Below are 6,425 nucleotides of genomic sequence, written 5' to 3'. Positions count from 1 at the left end.
AGAGCTGTTCTGGGCTTGGAAGTGAGAATACCTTGCAGATGGGAGGTGATGGGGGTTCAGGAGCTCGGCTGTGGTGAAAAGGAGCCTGTGGCCCGGGAAGGCTTTGCCAATGGGCTGCACACATGGCTCTGCTTTCACAGCACAGACAGGTTCGAGGGACAAAGGAACAAAAGTCAGTGCTCCCTCCCTGCTGTGCAGCTGCCAAGTGCGCTTTGACGTGGTCCTGAGGGTCTCTTGCTGTTGTTAACACAGGTGCCACAGAAGCTTTCAAGGAAAAGTTGTTATTTGAAATGGAAGCAATCCCTGCAGCCTGGAGGGATGCCATGTGGAGAAGTCTCCAGGCTCTGTCTTAGCCAAGAGATCATATGCCAATTTGGCATTTAACACATATAAATATATGCTTATATTAATGACAAATATTATAGGGTTGAAAATATGTGGCTTGATACCAAAATGGAGGATAGCTTTAAGCAACTGCATTGGAATTATCTGCACACAGAAGTACAAGCCAGACAACAAGAATGAATATAGCAAACTACTGGAGATATTTGAGAGGAAAAGTTTCCCACGGATTTGCAAGAGTTGCAGCTGGAAAAGTCATGATGTTCCCTCTCTCTGCCAATGCTGAGCAGTTTTGCAGTGTTACACACCTTTCAGCACGTGCTCTGGGCTGTGCAGGGCTGGCTGAAATGGCCACACTGCTCAGTGAGAGCACAGACCAAGCACTCGTGGTGTTTGTATCATCAGGTGCATTGCCACAGTACAAGGGCAGATGGAAGTGACAGCACAGTCTGAAGCTTGGCACCTGGTATAAATGTGATCATTTCTTCTCTGTCCCTTTGCTGCTTGTGAGCTCACCCTGCTTGCTGCCAGGCCAGCACACTGCATCTCTCATGGAGCTGCCCTGCCCTGACTCATGAAGTCCTCCTTGACTACTGAGGATGTGTGCCTATTGCAGTCCTACACACTGCTACTTCTATCTTGATTGGAGTGCTGCGGTATTTACACCTGTAGCATAAGAGTACTCCAGAGGACTACTGATTTCTTTCTGAGAGTCTAGTCATGGCTTTTCCCACTTTTTCCCCTTGCACACAGTAAACACATTTGAGAAGGCCACCTGCAACACCTCCCTCCAAAAACATCTAGAAGAAAGCAGAAGTGAAACAAAGTGGGGGGCTTTAGGTTAAGTTTTCCCAGTCCCCTGGCTCAGACCAGGAATACATGGAGGTAGGAAAGGGGGTGAAGTAATATGTATTCACTTTATTTCTCCCACTGTTTTCACCAAGAACAGGGATTTTTTCCTATTTCTACTGTTTAAAAAAGTAAAAAACATCTAAGGAGGCCTCTGTCCCTTTTGCCCCCTGTAGGTTGAGTGGGACCAGCGCTGCCATAGAGGCTCTCCTGAGAGGCTGCTGATGGAGGGAGGCTGGCACAGGCCTGCTGGTCTCTCAAATGGCTTTCTAGATAAGTGAGGAAGATAGCAGTAACTTTTGGAAGTTGGATTTCAGGGAAGCTAAACGGGGCGGGAAAGTGCATTAGTGTGCCTTAGTTGCCAGTCCTTGCATCAGCTTGGCAGCTCAGGTACTCAGCAGCTGTATAAGCAGGGAGCAGAGGGTGGTTTCTGCTCCCCAGAAGCTGGCAGCACTGCCAGGAGAGCTACTGGGAGGCTTCTCCTCGGCACACAGGTCACTGGGGGTACTTTTTCTTTGGTTTCTGTGTTTGCACTACAGAGCCTGGACCCCCATGGGAGCATCCAAGATGACACATCAGCAGAAATGAGGAGTGTTGGGAGGTGTCTCTCAGGCTACAAGTCATGCAGTCCCAGGATAAAGAAGTTGCCTGTATATCACACAGCATCTCCTGCTAGTTTCAGCACGGGGGAAAGCATATCCTTTACTCAGTGGCACTTTCCATGCAGCACAGATACCCACTGAGAGTCCACAAAACTCAGATCACGTTCCCAGGCTGCCACCCTGGGCTTGGCTTCCCCAATTCCCTGTGAATACAGCTCCTCAGAGACACCACTGATTCCTGGCACACGAGTCCTTTGAAAGGAGACCATGAAATCTCCCTGGTTTGTTTCATGTCTTCTAGCGGTGCTTGATTATGAAGACCTCCCAAAAAGAAACAGCTCAGTCCAAACTTCCAGTAAAAGGCTCCTTTGGAAAGTGGACAGAAAGCCACTGTGCTTGGTCCAACATGAGGGAGAGAATGGCAGGAAACTGGGGAGCAATTGTGAAGAAAGTCTGTCTCCTCTCCTCTCGCCCCAGAGTGACTGGCAGGTGGTCAGTGCAGGCAAAACCTCTGGGGAAAGGAGGTAATGTTAGGGAAATTAAAGTTAGCTTGTTCAATATAGGCAAAAGCCTCCTGAGAGCATCAAAAGATGCTACCCAGTATCTGTGGTGAGTGGGCAGCCCAGTTTCAAGACCTTGCCTAGGTCTATAGGTAATACAGGTAACAGGGTGATGCTGAGTGACAAAGTTGTCTTCTGGTAGGAGTGTCTAAGCCATCCATTTCTTCCCCTTTCCTCATATTTTAATAATTAGATATTGTCAGATTTTAGTGCCCTCTATTAGTTAAATAAAAAAAAAGAAACACCATGCTGACCTGATATTTATCTCCTCAGCATGAATGAAGAACATCAGCTGGATGGTTCAAGCACAAAAGAGTAATTTTTGTGAGAGCAAGGTCAGATTAATGGACAGCTCAGGCTCCTCTAACTACATTGGAGCGTTGCTGGCATGGTGTGTGTGAAGACGCTCTCAGACACACAGCGATGAAGGCTCAGTGCAGAACAGACCATCAGCATCCCTGGGTGGAGGGCTGTGATTTGTAGCTGAGGCCTGTGAAACAAAGCTCTGGAAGTGAGATGTTGGGAAATGTACTTGGAAATATATTTTGAAGACTCCCTTGACTATAGCAAAAGCAACAGTGGCAATAACTGTATGTTGGTTTATTTTTTTCCAAGGGCTGTGGTTTTCACTACTTGGCTGGGGATGGCTGAATTTCTCATGCAGTGATAACACTCATCCATAAGTCATGATTACAGCAAGTGACATAGCAAGGCTGGAGACAAGGAGCAGCTTTTCCATGACCAGAGCAGTCCCATATGGAGGCAGTCTGGGGAAATTTCACACCAGACATATGGGAGTGGGGGGCAGATACTGTGAGATGCTGAAGATGTTACACTTCAGTGGAAATGACAAGGTGCTGGGAAAACTCAATGCCTTGAAGGTTAAGACTGACTGGTGTTTCTACAATGTCCTCTATATTATAGGAAATATGACAGATTTCAGAATCATGACCTGAAACAGTTTGTTTCTGCATTTTGGGTTTCCCTATTTATTCTGTATTTTTTTTTTTCTATATTGCTTTATCAGTAATATTCTCCTACCACTGGAATATGAACTTTATTATGAAGCAACTTTTTATATATTATATAGATTTTTATATTATATTATATTATATTATATTATATTATATTATATTATATTATATTATATTATATTATATTATATTATATTATATTATATTATATTATATTATATTATATTATATTATATTATATTATATTATATTATATTATATTATATTATATTATATTATATTATATTATATTAATTATATTATGAAGCAACTGGAATTAAATCAGTTCCAGAAAATTCCAGTAAAAATTTTTAGTAAATCAAAATTCAACTTTCTAATTCAGTGTTGCCCAGCAAGTCTTTGACTGGATTTAGCTTTTCTGTATTTGAATTTGTGAATTTTTAGTATAGTTTTATCCAATCTCTTATCTGCTTGTAAAAAAGGGGGAAAAGTAAACAAACAAGAAGAAATAAAAGAAAGAAACCTTTGCTCCTTCCATATTTCATATGTTGTCTTCATATATAAAATATCTGAGGAGATATGGAGAGAGACTGAACACTAGCACTTTTCTCCCATTTCTCTCCTCTCCATTTCCTTTGTCCGTGGAAAAAAAAGGATAGAAATTTGAGCCCTCCACCTTCCCTTCACAAAGATCAGAGAAGTTTGAAAACAAAGTGAAAATCAAAACCTGGAATTAAAAATCAACAGAATTACTTTGATTATTTTGTTTCAAATGTATTTGGCAGAAAAATGTGTTACTTGGCAGGAGAAATCTTTGCCCTGTTTCATTTATTTGTCAGGTCTGTTCATTAGCAGTATGTTAGGAGTCCGTCATTGCTTGTGTAGAACAGATTATGTCCATGCTGCCTAATTAGTCCCATCCCACTGAACCTCTTGGGGTTTTCTGATTTTAACCTAAAACAATAGGATTTTATATGAAAAAAAAAAAAGGGAGAAGCAGGGGTTGGAGGATCTGGCAAGGCTGAAGCCTGTGGTCTGAAGCTGGAGGCATTAGCCCTGGCAGGAGTGCCGGCAGTGCTTGCAGAAGGACTGGGCTCTTCCTCCTCACAAAGCTCCTGCCAGCAGAAATTTAGAAGCTTCTTCTCTGCTGGGAGCAAGCTGGATGCTGCATTAAGATGTTCATGTGGCAGACAAGTATTTATTTGGCACTGAGGGCTGGAGGGGTTCCCATTGCCCTCCCTGGCTGTGGGCTCCACAGGGGTATGGGCAGCTCTGCCCAAGGCTAATGCTCTTACTCACTGGCACAGGAGAGTCCAAAATTCAGGTACTAGAATCTCATGGCAGCATGTCAATTTTTTTCTGCTTGCTTCTCACACATTAGAGAAGATAATTTATAAATCTTTGAGTAACAATATATTTATAGCTTAATAAAATTACAGTAATAATTTATAAATCTTCTCACTGCATCTATTCTCACTTCTGTATCCATGCCACAGAATACATCCAGAGGCACGTGGAGAAAAGTTTCATTGTGCTGTGACCATTTCTGTCCAAGGACTCCTGTAAGAAGCAGGTGCCAATGTGAAAACTGCTGCTCAGGGGGAGAAGAGAGCACAGAGGGTCCTGTCCATCTCTCTGCTGCAGTGAACACCAAGTGCAGATTCCTGGCTTCCAGCAGTGTGTGCCGTAGCCATGGGACCACATTACCTTCGGTTTTTAACTCTTACTATAGCATCACAAACCTCCAGGCCCCATGGCAGCTCATTGAACCTCCCTTTTCCAGTTCCTTGCACTCTAAAAAGGTGAGAAAAATTCTTGCCAGCCCCACAATTGGCTCAGGATTAAACGTCTGCAATGTTTGATGAAAAGACAAGGTGTGAATGCTGGCTGCTGTCAGCGAAGGAAATGGGGCAGTTTAGTGGGTTAGGATACCACCTACAACTTCTGTATTTACTGCAGCAGAGAGCAGGGAATTGGGCTTTTGGGTTTTGGCTATTTTCTACTCATTGGACTACATGAGGCATAAGAGTAATTTTGAAATACAGCAGAGAGACATTGCTGTTAATGATGGACACAACAAATATTAGACAATAACAGTGTGGTGCTAGCCATGTCAAATTCCATCTTGCTTCAGCTGCTTTCCAGGAAAATAGATTTCTGGCTTTAAATATGAGGATTAGCAGCAGCAGATTTAGGGCTTAAAATAAAGTATGTATTTTAGATTTATTTAGGGGCCTTTGACTCCCAAACACTTTGCTTTAATATATCGCTTTCTGGGCTGACATGGTTTTCATTTTTCATCACTACTTTACATTCCAGTGTTTGAATGGCTTGTGAAGGGGAAACCTGAGTTTTTCAAAAGCTGGAATTCTGCTGCTGCTATTTAAGCAATGGTTGCTTTTCTTTTCTGCCTGTAACAGGTTCTTAGCAGAGAGAACTGTAATTCAGAAATTCATTCAATTTTCCGTCATTTAAGAAGCAAGACATGTAATGGCTTAATCCTGATTATGCACAGCCATTTTCAAGGGCTGACTTCCAGATGTTCATGTTCTTTTATTTATTTTTTTTCTTTTTTTACTGTGAATGCTATCCATTTCTTTGGACTTGGTGCTAGGAAAGAAACCGCTGAAATCCCCAAGATAGAAACCCTGATCAAGCTTCAGTCAAAGTCAGAAAGCTTCCCTGAGTTCTTAAATATTCACTGATCAAGTCCAACTCAGGCTGCAGCAATGGAAAATTTTCTCTTAAATCCTGCCCTGGAGGGAATTTCTATTTGGAGAAGAGCATGATCACTCTTCACTTTTTCTTGGACTCTCTTTAGAGTTTGTCAAGTATGACGAGGTCAGAGCTCTAGGATCTGGTTTGTATCCAACCAACTTTGACCCTGTGAAGGCATTGGCTGTACCGCCAGCCAACATTTCATGGTTAAAGGTCAATTCACATTGCTCCTTTAGTTCCAAAGAATTTCAGGGGGGAAGTGGGGAAGGAGTCAATGACAGTGTTGGAAAGCCAAAAACTAGTTTGGTAACAAATGTTCTGGGAATACCAGATTTTAGAGCCCATATCTGCCAGTGTCAAATGTCCAAGTCATGCAATCC

The sequence above is a fragment of the Cyanistes caeruleus genome, chromosome 8, assembly GCF_971803275.1.
Source record: "Cyanistes caeruleus chromosome 8, bCyaCae1.hap1.1, whole genome shotgun sequence".
Lineage (NCBI taxonomy): Eukaryota > Metazoa > Chordata > Aves > Passeriformes > Paridae > Cyanistes > Cyanistes caeruleus.
Note: the sequence above shows the minus strand (reverse complement) of the source record.